At 43.7% G+C, this 17,034-nt stretch overlaps 1 protein-coding gene across 1 annotated transcript in view; it reads right to left on the reverse strand.

The window, feature by feature from the left end:
• LOC124594696 (dynein axonemal heavy chain 3) overlaps positions 1–17,034 on the reverse strand; it is a 1,186,267-nt gene that overhangs the window by 153,138 nt on the left and 1,016,095 nt on the right. The window lies entirely within an intron of this gene.

Here is a 17,034-nt window from a genome sequence, read left to right on the forward strand (position 1 = left end):
TCTATTCTCTTCATTTTCCATTTGAAGTTTATATTGACATATTAGACATTAGTTAGTGAAACATAACTGCCACTACTTTAATACTGCACAACATGTGTGTGAGGATGGACCACTAATTATTACTCCTCTACAAATTGCTCCTTGCCTAATTGCAAGTGATCACCCTGTCATCCTGCAATGCCAGGAGGCAATTCTGTGTGTGTGTGTGTGTGTGTGTGTGTGTGTGTGTGTGTGAGAGAGAGAGAGATCATCCACTCTGCTTTTCAGTACAATTTCTATTCAGTGATTAGTGATCAATCCTCGCACAATATTATATTTTGTCCTAGGTTTTCCATCAACAAACAATACTGTTAATATATTACTTATTTGTTTCCGTAAAAGTGCTAGTATACGGACTGAACAACACACTAACATGTATTTACAGGAATCACAAAAGCACAGATTCTTTGAATCTATAATTTAAAATAGTACTTTATTCAATACATGGAATACACACTGTGATGGAGCCTGTCACAATATTTCAAGTCCATGTGCAATTCAGTTTGTTTTGTGGAGTGGTGTCAATTACATAAGGGTTCATTATTCATAAGATGTAAAAATTATTAGCTTTAATGACTCTTCCGCTTTTGGTTTTCACAAACCTATAGCCTGTCCTGTTAATGAATAGTAGTGTTTCAATTATGGAAGAATAGAGAAGGTGTTGCAGATAGCTTTAGATACACTGCAAATTCTACTTCCACTCACTATCTTATTACCCATCTGTTCGCTTTTGACCACACTGTTGACACTGGAGTGTAATATGTAACATGTAATGGAATATAGTGACACAATTTCACAGTATTTCAGGTGGAAGAGAGACTAATTACCACCAGCTGAAAAGAGAGAGAGAGAGAGAGAGAGAGAGAGAGAGAGAGAGAGAGGGGGGGGGGGGGTGAAGTATGGGGATGGGGGGCAGTGGGGGGCAATTTGAGCTACAAAAAGAGGAAAATAAAAGGATAGGTTTGTACATGTTGGGCACAAAGAAAAGCTGCTAAAAATTCTGGCTCAGAAAAACACACTGTATGGAAGACAGAAATTGGAAGTAACAATGGACCAACAGCCAATATTCAAATTACTGTTTATCTACATGACAAAAATCCACTGAGATTCTCCCAATGCTGTGTTAGTTTACTAATTAGACACCAGAAAAAAGAGCACTCCCACACTTAATAATTCAGATTTAAAGAAGTCACCAAGCCAAGATTAAAAAGCATCTTCATTATAGGAAGACTTTTCTTGACAAAAATGATCAATGTTAACTGAAACAGCTGGAAATGTGAAGATACAAGTCTGGGAGGCTGCGAGGGACAAGGAAGCTATATCACTAAAACATTATACCAGAATCCAGTACCAGTTGCAGTGTATGGGTAACAAAAGCTCAATTTTCAATATTTTGTGTAATTACTGACTGAAATTAAAAATTTTAAAATGCCATCATAATCAACACATTAAGAAGTACAATGATATGCTAAAAGTTTAACACAATAAGACAAGTATTACTGTGTGTTTGTCTTGAGACAGCATAGCAGATGGCACACAAATATAGGACTACATTTATCTAGTATTTGAGAATAAGAGTACTTGGTGACTTCCTACAAAGATGACACATACTTTCAAACCTTTACAAACCTTTTCTCTTATCTCTTACTACTACAGTTTTGCTGTTCAAGCAGTCAAACATCAGCATCAGGCAATAAGTTTTCATTTATTACTTCTTTAGTACTAATGCTGTTCAACACTGTTTGCAGACAGTATTGACCTATACAGCTGAACATAACTGCACAACTATATCATTGTAAGGCACATAGTTCAATGGAGTACAAACTACCCAGTTTATATTCATACAGTGTTTCATATGAGAGCTCTTAGTGACTTCCTACAAACTTTAAGCATAATTGAAAACCTTCCCTAAGCTTTTCCTTGCTCACAAGCTAAAAGGCAAATTTAACACATTAACTTTCGGAGAAAGCCTTAATCGGAAAAGATAACACACACACACACACACACACACACACACACACACACACACACACACAAAATCACACAATCAAGCGCACTTCATGCACATATGACCACCACCCCTGGCAACTTGGAAAGGAATGCAGCAGTTTGGAGTGGGTGGTGAAGGAGAAGGAATAGCATAGTACAGGTGGGGGAAGAGAAGAGCATTATCCGGGAGAGCATGCAGGGAGTACATAGGCTGCCAACAGGTACCATGTTGGGAGGCAGTGGGGCAGGGAGATGTGGAGGGTTGGAGGAAATGAGAAGTGAAAAAAGAGAGGAGCAGCAAAGGGTAAAGACAGGCAGGTGCTTAGTAGAGGGCAGCACACACAGAGATGAAAATTGGAAGGAAGTAATAGAACAGAGGGGGTGGAAACTGTTGGGTGGAGGATGTGGGGATAGTAGGATACTGTAGATTGACTCCAAGATAATTTTGGGAATGGAGAAATGTGTTTTATGGGTAATTTCCATCTGCGCAGTTCAGAAAATATGGTGGTGGATGAAAGGATACATGTGGCTTGGGTAGTGAACCACCCACTGAAACTAAGCACTTTATGTTCAGCTGCATATTGTGCCACTGAATGGTCTACTTTGCACTTGGCCACAGCCTGGTGGTAGCCGTTCATCCTGGTGACACCTGATTGGTAGCCATACCAATATAAAAGCTGTGCAGTGATTGCAACAGAGCAGGCGTATGACATGGCTGCTTTCAAAGGTGGGCAAGCCTCTGATAGGGTAGGATAAACCTGTGACAAGACTGGAATAAGATGTCCTGGGTGGGTGGACTGAACAGATCTTGCACCGGGGTCTTCCACAGGGGTATGATCCCTGTGGCAAGGGGCTGGAACTGGCATACGAATGTACTAGGATGTTGTGGAAGTTGGGATGGCAAAGGAACACCACTTTAGGAAGGATAGGAAAGGTACTGGGTAGGATGTTCCTCATTTTAAGGCAGGATGATAGATGATCAAAGCCCTGACGAAGAATGTGGTTCATTTGCTCCTGTCTAGGGTGGCGTCGGGTGATGAAGAGGACACTCCTTGTAGCTGGTTCTTGGGGGTGGTGGGAGGATTTGGGATGTGGGAGGAAACTGCATCGGTGATCAGTTTGTGGACTGGGTCTGGGGGATTGTGCCTTCTGTGGGGGATTGTGCCTTCTGTGAAGGCCTTGTTGAGACCCTCTCCACACTGTGCAAGGGAGATCTTGTCACTGCAGACAACATAATCCCCAGGTGGCCAGGCTATATGGGAGGGACTTTTTGGTGTGGAAAGGATGACAGCTGCCTTTGCATGTCTTTACATATTTTTCACACGTATTTACTGCTATCCAACTCCCTTCACAAGCATCTAACATCTTCATTTGCCATTTCCGTGGCATTCCTGTTTCCTCTATGCCACAATTGATCCCTGCTCCACGGATTCCAGAAACCACCTCCATAATTTTTCTGACCTGGTGACATCATACTGCCCCTTACCTACCCACAGTGTTCCTCTTCAGCAATTGCTCGCAGCAACCAGACCCTGCCTAGCTGATCTTTTCAACTTGCCACAACCTCCAAAACTCCATACCTACAATCCACCAAATCCAGAGCTGAAACATTTCTGTAATGCTGTTGGTAACCTTTTCACCAGAGTCCTCAGCTTCACAGAAGTTTCAGCCATATCCAAAGGCTCACCTTTAGCCCCACACCTAAATTTAACAATGTAGGACTTGTCAAAGATGCAGCCTCCTTCTCCTGATCCCTGCAATGAAAACACTTCTTTGCTACCAATTTCTCCCACCAAAGCCAACATAATCGCAACAGTGGATTGTGCTCTCCTAGTTCATACCTCCACCCAACTGTGATCCTCATCTATTCCACTTAACCATCCCATGATCACCTTCCAGGAATTCTTTACCTCCAACTTGTCCTCACCATCCTTTCCCAGTCCATTCCTCAGAACACCAACTTTTCAGTAGCAGAAAGGACAGCTGCACACAACATAAAAACAAATCCTGACCTAATCACCATACCTGCAGACAAAGGTTCCACGATTGTTGTTACAGTGACTACATGGCAGAAGGCCTCTGCCAACTATCTGACTCCTCCACCCATAAACTCTGCCAGAATGATTCCATCCCAGAAGTCCATCATAACTTACAGCCTCAGGCACTTCCCAGAACCCCTTCTCACATTCCACTTTGCCATACCCCATGACTCCCCACTCACCCAGAATGCTCCAAAAATCCACAAAACCAACAATTCTGGATGCCACAGGGTAATTGGTTATTGTGCTCCACTGAAAGAACTTAAATCGTCACTGACCAACACCTACAGCCAATTCTCAACATTTAGCCTCCCATGTCAAAGACAGCAATCATTTCCTTCACTGACTATCCACACCAACCCCACCTCTTTACCTCCTGGATCCCTACTCATCACTGTTGACACCACTTCATTATATACCAACATCCCTCACGTACATGATTTTACCGCTATTGACCACTATCTTTCCCAACGTCCCTCAGACACCAAAGCCACTACCACATTTCTCTTACACATTAGTAACTTTACTGTAACCCAGAACAACTTCTCCTTTGAAAGGTAGGTGTACATACAATTCTGCAGCACAGCCATGATTCCCTCCTACGCTAACTTGTTTATGGGCCACCTAAATGAGACTTTTATAGCCTGCATTATGCCAACCACTAACACTCCCTGTATTTCCACAGCTGTCATACCTTCCACACCAAAATATCTCTTCCATATAGTCTGGCCACTTATGGATGCTTTATCAGCAGTCATAAGAATTCACATGGCCACCTGGAATGGTGTAAGTTTGGGGTGAAGGGAATAAACTGCAAGATCATCAGTCCCTTCATCCATTGAGTGGGAAATGAAGAGTGGTCATCAAAGGAAGGAGGTGAAAGGCAAATCCTGGAAAGCCTAAATGTAACTAATATAATAAAAACAGAGATAAAAGCCCAGGAAAAAGACAGCATTGACAAGACATTAAAAGATGAGTCAAGACAAGGCATTAAAACCAAGAAATGAAAAAGAATAAAAAGGTGGAAAGGGTAAAGGCCAGGCTGGGTCTCTGAGCAAGGGCACTAAGGGGACCATTGGGAGGGGTGGGTGGGGGTTGAGGAGGGGAGAGCAGGAAGGGGTGCCCCACCAACCCCTCAGGCATTCAATAAGTGCAAAAAGTCCTACCTCACAGAGATGAATAAAAACCACCTTCGTGGGTAAAACATAAGGTCAGCCACTTTGGCATCGTCTGCTAGCACCAGAGGTAGCATGTCAGGAAGATTAAGATGCTGCCCCAAAGTAGCCAAATTAGGGCAGTCTATGAGCAAGTGGACCACCATCAGACAGGCTTCACATTGGCAGCAGAGGTTCCTGACATCAGAGAATGTGGCCATGGGTCAGCCAAGTTTGGCCAATATGGAGTTGACAGAGGATGGTAGTTTCTGTGCAAGAAGCACAAATGGAAGACTGCCAAATGGTCATGATCTCCTTAATTGTCCTCATTTTGTTTGGAGAGATCAGCGCAAATTAGATTGCCAGGAATCAATGGCTTATAAATGACTGAAGGTCCAGTTCTGGGACCCCTATTTCCAGAATCGGCATCCTAGTGGCCCAGCTTGGCCAACTGGTCAGCTCATTCATTTCCTGAAATACCAATATGACTAGCAGTCCAAATGAAAATGACTGGCCATCCTGCTCGACAGAGGTCAGAGATGAGATTCTGGCCACTAAGGGAGTCATTACAGATTAGGACACTCTTGGCAGTGCAAGAACTGTCATGGCTATGGCTAATTGAATGTCTATCAATTCAGCATTGAATACACTGCAGCCATTTAGCAGAGAGTGGAGTTCACTGCACCATGCACGAGTGTATGCAAAGACTGTTTGTAAGTCTACTGTTGAGCCATTGGTGAATACCACTTTCGAACCCGGATATGTCTCAAGGACAGCCAGGAACAGGTGGTGAAAAATCTTGGGGTCAACAGAATCTTCAGGACCAAAGGAGACATCGTGGCAAATCCAAGGTCAGGTCACAAGCCATGGGGGCAGATTGCAGTGCCTCCCTGACCAGAGGCAGCAATGGAGGAAGTTGCTGTTCTGAACAGAGACACTGGAAGCGTGCAGCAATTGTAGTTCTCAGTCGCTGTTGTGGGAGGTGGAGCTCCCTTCCGGGGAAAAGGACATGGTAGTTGGGATGTTCAGGAAGCTACGGACATGTATACCATAATTAGTTATGTACATATCTACAGCATCATACAACTGAGCAGCTGTTGTTGGCACCTGATTGGTAATGGATTGACTCTAGCCTCGACTAGTAGACTGTTCACAGGGCTAGTTCGGAAGGCACTTTCACAAGGCAGACCCCACTGTGATGAATGGGGTCCGGTATCCGCAATGATGAAGGTGATGCTGAACTATATGCAAGGCTCCTATAATGAGGACACGAGAGTATCAAGGATTTGTAGAGCCACAAAAGGGTAGAGTGATTACACCCCAGCTAATGTTACTGTGACAGTGAATTGCACTGAGGTGTTGCGGGCACTTTTTTCTTAAGCTGGCGAAGGTGGGGAAGCCATGTCAGCTGAGAATCAAAGACTAGTCCCAAAAAGCTGTGTGTCCCAACTACAAAAAGTAGTTGATCATGTAGGTAAAGCTCTGCGTGTGTGTGTGTGTGTGTGTGTGTGTGTGTGTGTGTGTGTGTGGGCAGTGTGATGGTGACAGAAGCATATGACACGAGTCTTGGCAGCTGAAAACTGAAAGCCACGAGTGAAAGCCCATCACTGTGCCTTTTGTATGGACCCTGTACACGATGGTCAGCAACATCCATACTACAGGAGCAATAATAAAACCAAAAATCATTGGTATATAAGGAGCGCGTCACCAAAGACCCCACAGCCACTGCTAGACCATTACCGGCCACCGGAAAGTGGGGGTTTCTGAGTGCTGAGCCCTGTGGTATCCCATGCTCTTGGATATCGGTGTTACTGAGGGAAGCATTCACTTGAGCCCAGAATGTATGGTGTGACAGGAAGTTCTTGACAAAAATCAGGAGAAGACCGTGGACGACCCACTCATATAACATAGTAAGGATGTGATGATCCCATGCCATGTCATAAGCCTTCTCTAGATAAAAAAAGACAGTGATCAGATACTGTGCAACGCCGTCCAGATGGTGGACTCCAGGTGAAAGAAATTATCAGCAGTGGAGTGGCCTTTGTGAAAACTGCTCTGAGATGCAGGACAAGGCCCGTATTTGAGCAACTTACAGAGAACATTGGTAAGGCTGATTGAGCAATAACTGTCCATCTCCAGGAGTTCTTATCCAGTTTCAGCACTGGAACTAGCACGCTTTCTCACCACTGAGATGGGAACTCACCCTCATTCCAGATCCAATTAAAGTCGGCATAGACATGACACTGACAATCCACTGAGAGATGTTTCAGCATTTGGCTATGGATGGAATCCGACCCTGCAGGCATATCAGGGCAGTGGGCTAGGGCACTGGAGAGTTCCCATTCACTGAATGGCACATTATATCAGTTCAGGTGGTGAGTAGCAGAAACCTACTGTACTGCAACTCCACCAGGCTGCATACGACGTAACTGTTCTGAGGATGCGGAAAAGGTCTTCATTTTGAAGGAAAGGTGGAAATACTAGAAAAACTTTGGTATATTCTCAAGCTTGATAATGTACATGTTCACTGCCAAGTCTGTGCTAATCTTAACACAGTTATGCAAAAACCCTTTCATTCACATTAGCAAATTTATGGTAAGGTATTTCCCAAATTCCAAACAGCTACTAAGCATGTACTGTTCTTAAATGAAAATGTTTGCTATAATATTAAGTTTATTGGTGTCTAATGCACTCAAGTTTTTAGTCACCAATCTGCTCAATATCCCACACAGGGTTACTGTCTTTTCTTGTACACTAAATTACTTAAAAATCTGTACTTTATAAAAAAACACACCAAAATAAATATTCCTTCACTTTAAAACACTTTTGAATCATGTAGCACAACTAAAACCAGCAAATTATAACCTCCTTCAGAGCTCATACTACACTCGACCGTACCATTGAAAGGCTGGGCTCTGAATGCTTATACTGCTGTGAGCATTCTATATCTCAAAGAGAAAAGACACGTGGAGAATACTCTGTTCTGATTCGTCAGTGTCCTTTAAGGCCAATGAAAAAACATTATTCTCCCATGTTAGTCTGCACTTTTTACGACTAACCAATCAACAAATAATACACTTTTGAACTGTACTTTTTCCTGAAATAAATATTTAACATTGTGATATTTTGTTTATACTTTGCAGAATTAACTATTTTCATTTGCACTCAAATTAACTCTCATTCTACCATAAACTTACTTAACATATGATACAAAATTCCCTGTTGTACAATGTCCATCAGTAGAACAATGACCTGCAATTTACTTTAGACCAGATTCACACATTATTCACACATCTAGAAGCATATAAAACCTGTATGAACTAAATAAACAAAAAAGCCTTCAAGAAATAAACAGAACAATTAAAATAATTCTCTTGATCTATTTCCTGAATGTCTCTGTTCACTACTGTCCTCAAGCAGATGAAAATTAGAACTACATACTCCACTGAACCCGCTTCAGACCATCTGTCACTGTGCACGCGTGAGTCATTCTCCCAATACACAGGCTCTAGACAGGAGTGATATAATGTGCTACACCTCAAGACGGAAGCACCATCAACAGAGAAGGTGGCGATGTTGTGGCTGTAGTGTAAGATTACATCATTTGTATGGGATTAAGACACTCATACATTTTCTGGCCTCTTGATATGTGATCTTGTCCAGGGTCTTATACTCCTGGGCTTTCTTCTAACGCTTAAAAATTGAGCAATCTGGTGAGCAAGGAATTTGGAGATCGCCACAGTTTACACAGATGGGGTGGGGGGTGGGGGGGGGGGGGGTTGTGGGGGGCCAGGGGGCCACAAGGAACATTTGGGTGCAGAGGATGTCCACTATCCCTGCAGAGAGGGGTAGCAGTGCAATGAGAAGACATATGTCTGAACTTCGTACATCTGAAGCATCCCCAAGGAGAAGGAACACAGGGTTTCATGCCACATCAGTAGACCATCACCTCGACCATCTCAGGCAACATATCACCCTCAAAAGTCAAGACGAAGGCCCGGGAAGCAACACCGTTTTCCCTCGGTCCCCTACAGGCACGACGGATGGAGTGCACACCAAATCACTCTAACTTGGCCTCCAGCTCATTATCAGATTCCTAAAGAGGATAACGGTGATAGATGATGTCCTGGACCACATGGAGACTCTTTTCGGGAGTCGCCAAACTTTTCAAAAGAGAGCAGTGCCTGTGACAGGGCAGGAGATGACATTTTAATCAGGAGAGGATCACTCTTCATCCCAAAGATGGCTCTGCAACTTTCTCATATTTGTCTTCGATAAGTTCAACCAAACTTTGTGGCCAAAAAGGTGTACCTATCAGCCTGGTAAAGACCAGGTATTTGGGGGAGGATTTTGCTCCTCATTGTCTAGTCTCGTGTTCCTCCCACAGTGTACCTACGGAAGGGAATGCGTTAGGATTGTACTTCATTACATTATACGAGGCCTTTACATGTGAAGAGACTGCTGGGGTCGTGTGACCACAGGCGGGAAAAGTTTAAGTCGCTTCATGTGGGAACTACCCACCATGGTGCCACACGTTCCAAATGGGAATCTCCCCATGGACACCACCCAGCCACAGCAATGGCTGCCTGGCCAGTAATCCATTGCCAGGAGTCCCCGTGCCCCAGTCACGATGGGCACACACTGCACAGCATATGTGGGGAGTGTGCAATGCAGGCACCAACAGTGCCCTACATGGTCAGGTGGCTACCACTGTGCAGGTACTTGATGACCACCCCACAACGAGACAGCTACTTTGCTGAGTATTGAGTGTGGGATGACAAAAGAAAGAGAGGGTGCCACTGTGGAAGGGCACAGAGGCTGAGCATACACCACAGTGGGTGACCTTCCCTGCATGATATGCATTTTTGTAAAATTTTGAAAAGACAGCAGGTCAAACCTAATACTGGGGGCCATATAATCGTTACTGGAAGGTAAAGATAGCACTGGGAGTGAAGATGGAAATAAAGACTAAAATTGTGACAGAAGTCCAGGCACGGTCTGCACAAAAAGGACCTCATGGTGGAAAGTCAGAGGAGGTAAGAGACTGCGTGCCGTTTGTCACCCGGTACCACTCTGGACTGGAATAACAGAACCACATCCTTCAGCAAGGCTTTGATTACCTATCATCACGGCTAGAAATGAGCGACATGGCTAGAAATGAGTGACATCCTACCCAACTCTCCTAAAGCGGTGTACCATTGCCCTCCTAACCTCCACAACATACTAGTCCATCCCTTTTACACACCCAATCCCAACCCCTTGCCAAAGGGATGATATTCTTGTGGAAAACCCAGGTACAACACCTGCCAAATCCACCCACCCAGCACTCTCTATTCCGGACCTTTCACAGGCTCATCCCACCTCATCAGAGGCTGGGCCACCTGTGAAAGCAGCCATGTCATACCTCTGCTCTGCTCCAAACACTGCATAGCTTTCTGTATTCTCTGTTTGTCCACCATTACAAAGATCTTTGTATGACCTTGGCTGGTCAGTATACGCAGAATGTTGAATCGGAACGCCTTTCAGGGGTCTAAATTTCCAGTTGTTATTTTAATTGAGCAACCCGTTTTGGCACAAAATTACTCATTTTCAGGCCCCTTGACTGATGTGTAGGAACATTCCCACCTCTGGTCCAGTAAAAACACTGACTGTTTTTTTTATTGATATGACTATCAACCAGCTATCCACCAGGATGAATGGTTACCACCAAACAGTGCCCACGAGAAAAATAGACCACCGGGTGGCCAACATGCAGCTGAACATAATATGCTCGATTTCAATGGCTACTTTACTACCTGGGCCACCTGTATCCTCCTTTCCACTATCAGTTTTTCTGAACTGTACAGATAAGAGTTATCCTTACTGCACACTCCCTATTACCAAAGTTATCCTAGCCACAACCTACAGAAACATACTCTCCCCACACCCTCCCACTCAACAGTTTCCACCCCCTCAGTATTCCCATCTCCCACCCCCTGTGTGTGCTGCTCTATATCAATGTACCCACTTGTCTTTCCCCTTCCTCACTCCACTCCTATTCTGCTTCCTGTCCCCCCCCCCCCCCCCCCCCCCCCCAAATCAACTCAACACTGTGCCTGTTGGCTGTCTAGTCCCTGCACACTCCGCCAGGCAGCGCTCTTCTCTCCACTCACCCACACACCTATCCCTTCACTTTCCTTGTTCCCTCCAGACTGCTGCTTCTGTTCTATGTGACAGCTGCATTACAGTCTGAGCTGCTGGAGATGGCAGTCATAAGTGTGAGAGATATGCTTGTTTGTGTGAATGAATGTGTGTGTGCTTTCTTTCTTGATGAAGGCTTTGGCTCAAAGCTAATGTGTAAATGTCTTTTCATTGTGCCTGTCTGCAACTCAATTTGTCATCTTTACAGTGAGCAGCAATCTATCTTTTCTCTATATTGTAAATGTTTTGTTTACAATTTCAATACTGCATTTGATCTTGGTGTACCCACCTGAAGTTTACATAATGTCTTTTCTTGAATGGTTGTACAGTAAGCTGAAAGTTGTATGAACCAAAGACATTTTTTACAAATGGGTAGAATAATTCAGAAATCATCGAGTCTCCGTGACTGACAAGCAACGTCCTGCCTGGACAGTCAAAATGTCAGCTTCCTCTCTGGAAACTTGTACTGACAATGTTCATGAAGACTAATGTGTTACAGATGAAGATATAGCACAAACTGTTGCTGCAGATTTCATAATGTTATAAGTAATAAGCTCAATTCATAAAACAAGTGCAAGGTGGATCCCAAAATGCAACAATACAAGGAAAGATGACTCAAAGTGTCATGAAAAAGTCTCCACAACATAGGTATAGGCAAAATAAAAGTTCTAGCTGACAGTATTGTCCTGTTCTAGGAACTAAACCAGTGCCTCACATTATGAACACTCATCACTAAACCACAAAAAATGTAAGACTTATTGATTATTTCATCGGCTCAAATGATAGTTTCTTCTTTAACATTTTACTGAAAACATAACTCAGAAATAAATCACTTGTACTGTATTAGCATCTACTGTACACAAGAGCATTACAGTGAAATGATTGTTCTACTATAGATCCACTACTGCCCACAATAAAAGATCTCTCGTACCACTCCTTGACCACAGATGTCTTCCTGGTTGCCTGGAAACAGGCACTTGTCAAACTACAACCCAAGACAGATGCTTCCATGGCACCATCTGATTACCACCTAATTAATATTCTTCCTCCTCAGTCCAAGGGTTTAGGTTATGTGGTTCACAACCACCTTGTTGTTGTTGTTGTGGTCTTCAGTCCTGAGACCGGTTTGATGTAGCTCTCCATGCTAATCTATCCTGTGCAAGCTTCTTCATCTCCCAGAACATACTGCAACCAACATCCTTCTGAATCTGCTTAGTGTATTCATCTCTTGGTCTCCCTGTAAGATTTTTACCCACCACGCTGCCCTCCAATGCTAAATTTGTGATCCCTTGATGCCTCAGAACATGTCCTACCAACCGGTCCCTTCTGCTTGTCAAGTTGTGCCACAAACTCCTCTTCTCCCCAGTTCTATTCAATACCTCCTCATTAGTTATGTGATCTATCCTGTGCAAGCTTCTTCATCTCCCAGTACATACTGCAACCAACATCCTTCTGAATCTGCTTAGTGTATTCATCTCTTGGTCTCCCTGTAAGATTTTTACCCACCACGCTGCCCTCCAATGCTAAATTTGTGATCCCTTGATGCCTCAGAACATGTCCTACCAACCGGTCCCTTCTGCTTGTCAAGTTGTGCCACAAACTCCTCTTCTCCCCAGTTCTATTCAATACCTCCTCATTAGTTATGTGATCTATCCTGTGCAAGCTTCTTCATCTCCCAGTACATACTGCAACCAACATCCTTCTGAATCTGCTTAGTGTATTCATCTCTTGGTCTCCCTGTAAGATTTTTACCCACCACGCTGCCCTCCAATGCTAAATTTGTGATCCCTTGATGCCTCAGAACATGTCCTACCAACCGGTCCCTTCTGCTTGTCAAGTTGTGCCACAAACTCCTCTTCTCCCCAGATCTATTCAATACCTCCTCATTAGTTATGTGATCTACCCATCTAATATTCGGCATTCTTCTGTAGCACCACATTTCAAAAGCTTCTATTCTCTTCTTGTCCAAACAATTTATCGTCCATGTTTCACTTCCATACATGGCTACACTCCATACAAATACTTTCAGAAATGACTTCCTGACACTTAAATCTATACTCGATGTAAACAAATTTCTCTTTTTCAGAAACGCTTTCCTTGCCATTGCCAGTCTTTATTTTATATCCTCTACCATCATCAGTTATTTTGCTCCCAAAATAGCAAAACTTTAAGTGTTTCATTTCCTAATCTAATTCCCTCCCAAGTTAACTTGACTACAATCCATTATCCTCGTTTTGCTTTTGTTGATGTTCATCTTATATCCTCCTTTCAAGACACTGCCCATTCCGTTCAACTGCTCTTCCAAGTCCTTTGCTGTCTCTGACAGAATTACAATGTCATCGGCAAACCACAAAGTTTTTATTTCTTCTACATGGATTCACCGAATTTTACTTTCATTTCCTTTACTGCTTGCAATGTACAGATTGAATAACATCAGGGAGAGGCTACAACCCTGTCTCACTCCCTTCCCAACAACCGCTTCCCTTTCATGCCCCTCAACTCTTATAACTGCCATCTGGTTTCTGTACAAATTGTAAATAGCCTTTCGCTCCCTGTATTTTACCCCTGCCACCTTTAGAATTTGAAAGAGAGTATTCCAGTCAACATTGTCAAAAGCTTTCTATAAGTCTACAAACGCTAAAAACGTTGGTTTGCCTTTCCTTAATCTTTCTTCTAAGGTAAGTCGTAAGATCAGTATTACCTCACGTGTTCTAATATTTCTGCAGAATCCAAAGTGATCTTCCCTGAGGTTGGCTTCTACCAGATTTTCCATTCGTCTGTAAAGAATTCGAGTTAGTATTTTGCAGTTGTGACTTATTAAACTGACAGTTCGGTAATTTTCACATCTGTCAACACCTGCTTTCTTTGGGATTGGAATCATTATATTCTTCTTGAAGTCTGAGGGTATTTTGTCTGTCTCATATATCTTGCTCACCAGATGGTAGAGTTTTGTCATGACTGGCTCTCCCAAGGCCATCAGTAGCTCTAATGGAATGTTGTCTACTCCCGGGGCCTTGTTTCAACTCAGGTCTTTCAGTGCTGTGTCAAACTCTTCATTTAGTATCCTATCTCCCATTTCATCCTCATCTACATCCCGTTCCATTTCCATAATACTGTCCTCAAGTACATCGTCCTTGTATAGACCCTCTATATACTCCTTCCACCTTTCTGCTTTCCCTTCTTTGCTTAGATTTCTACTAGCCCTTGTCTTTTTACCTACTTGACCCCTGCTGCCTTCACTACTTCATCCCTCAGAGCTACCCATACTTCTTCTACTGTATTTCTTTCCCCCATTCCTGTCAATTGTTCCCTTATGCTCTCCCTGACACTCTGTACAACCTCTGGTTTAGTCAGTTCATCCATGTCCCATCTCCTTAAATTCCCACCTTTTTGCAGTTTCTTCAGTTTTAATCTACAGTTCATAACCAATAGATTTGGTCAGAGTCCACATCTGCCCCTGGAAATGTCTTACAATTTAAAACCTGGTTCCTAAATCTCTGTCTTACCATTATATAATCTATCTGATACCTTCTAGTATCACCAGGATTCTTCCATTACAACCTTCTTTTATGATTCTTGAACCAAGTGTTAGCTATCATTAAGTTATGCTCTGTGCAAAATTCTGCCAGACGGATTCTTCTTTCATTTCTTATCCCCAATCCATATTCACCTACTATGTTTCCTTCTCTCCCTTTTCCTACTCTCGAATTCCAGTCACCCATGGCTATTAAATTTTCATCTCCCTTCACTACCTGAATAAATTCTTTTATCTCATCATACATTTCATCAATTTCATCATCATTTGCAGAGGTAGTTGGCATATAAACTTGTACTACTGTAGTAGGTTTCGGATTTGTGTCTATCTTGGCCACAGTAATGCATTCACAATGCCGTTTGTAGTAGCTTACCTGCACTTCTATTTTTTTTATTCATTATTAAACCTACTCCTGCATTACCCCTATTTGAATATCTATTTATAACCCTGTATTCAGCTGACCAAAAGTCTTGTTCCTCCTGCCACCAAACTTCACTAATTCCCACTATATCTAACTTTAACCTACACATTTCCCTTTTTAAATTTTCTAACCTACCTGCCCGATTAAGGGATCTCACATTCCATACTCCGATCCATAGAACACCAGTTTTCTTTCTCCTTATGACGACATCCTCTTGAGTAGTCCCTGCCCAGAGATCCGAATGGGGGACTATTTTACCGTCGGAATATTTTACCCAAGAGGCTGCCATCATCATTTAACCATACAGTAAAGCTGCATGCCCTCGGGAAAAATTACAGCTGTAGTTTCCCCATGCTTTCGGCTGTTTGCAGTACCAGCACAACAAGGCCGTTTTGGTTACTGTTACAAGGCCAGATCAGTCAATCATCCAGACAGTTGCCCCTGCAACTACTGAAAAGGCTGCTGCACCTGTTCAGGAACCACATGTTTGTCTGGCCTCCCAACAGATACCCCTCCGTTCGGGTTGCACCTACGGTATGGCCATCTGTGGCCATCTGTATCGCTGAGGCACGCAAGACTCCCCACCGACAGCAAGGTCCATGGTTCATGGAGCGAGGGTGGGGGGGTGGGGGGGAGGGGGGATCAACCAGCTTACTGGACTACTTTACTATGGATAACCAAATGCATACGTAACAATCACACTTCTCTAAACACATCTGCCTCCTTAGCTGAGAGGTCAGTGGGGCTGACTGCCATATGGGGGGCCAGGGTTGAGTTCTCAGTACTGATAGGCATTTTTTCTTGATGGGACGACTGCTATGGTGAGTACTCAACAACTGAGGAGCTGAAACTTCCTGGCAGATTAAAACTGTGTGCTAGACTGAGACTTGACCTCGGGACCTGGTGGAATTAAGACTGTGAGGACAGGTAGTGAATCTTGCTTAGGTAGCTCAGTTGTTAGAGCACTTGCCTGCAAAAGGGACAGGTCCCGAGTTCGAGCCTCGGTCTGGCACACAGTTTTAATCTGCCAGGAAGTTTCATATCAGGGCACACTCTGCTGCAGAGTGAAAATCTCATTCTGGGAACTGAGGAGCTACTTGAGTGATTAGTAGTGTTTCTGAGGCCAAGAAACGTGACAATGTGTTGTGGGTTGGCAGGAGAGCCAACACCGTGATTTTAGAGGAAGCCGAAAGGCACACGTTTTAGCTCACGCAGGCTGGCGTGAGGTCTGGAACAGGACAAGGAAATTAGAATTTAGAAAAAATGGACGTAGCTGGCGGAATACTTAACTTTAATCCATTAATGATGAGCGTCGCTCTTGACTGTATATGATTCAGTATCAATAGTAACTGGTAATGGCGCCTTGCTAGGTCGTAGCAAACGACGTAGCTGAAGGCTATGCTAACTATCGTCTCAGCAAAGGAGAGCGTATTTTGTCAGTGAACCATCGCTAGCAAAGTCGGTTGTACAACTGGGGCGAGTGCTAGGAAGTCTCTCTAGACCTGCCGTGTGGCGGTGCTCGGTCTGCAATCACTGATAGTGGCAACACGTGGGTCCAACGTATACTAACGGACCGCGGCCAATTTAAAGGCTACCACCTAGGAAGTGTGGTGTCTGGCGGTGACACCACACAATGACTGGGAGAGAAGTGTGCAGACCATAAGCTCCACCACACTA

Source organism: Schistocerca americana, chromosome 2, assembly GCF_021461395.2.
Source record: "Schistocerca americana isolate TAMUIC-IGC-003095 chromosome 2, iqSchAmer2.1, whole genome shotgun sequence".
NCBI classification, from domain to species: domain Eukaryota; kingdom Metazoa; phylum Arthropoda; class Insecta; order Orthoptera; family Acrididae; genus Schistocerca; species Schistocerca americana.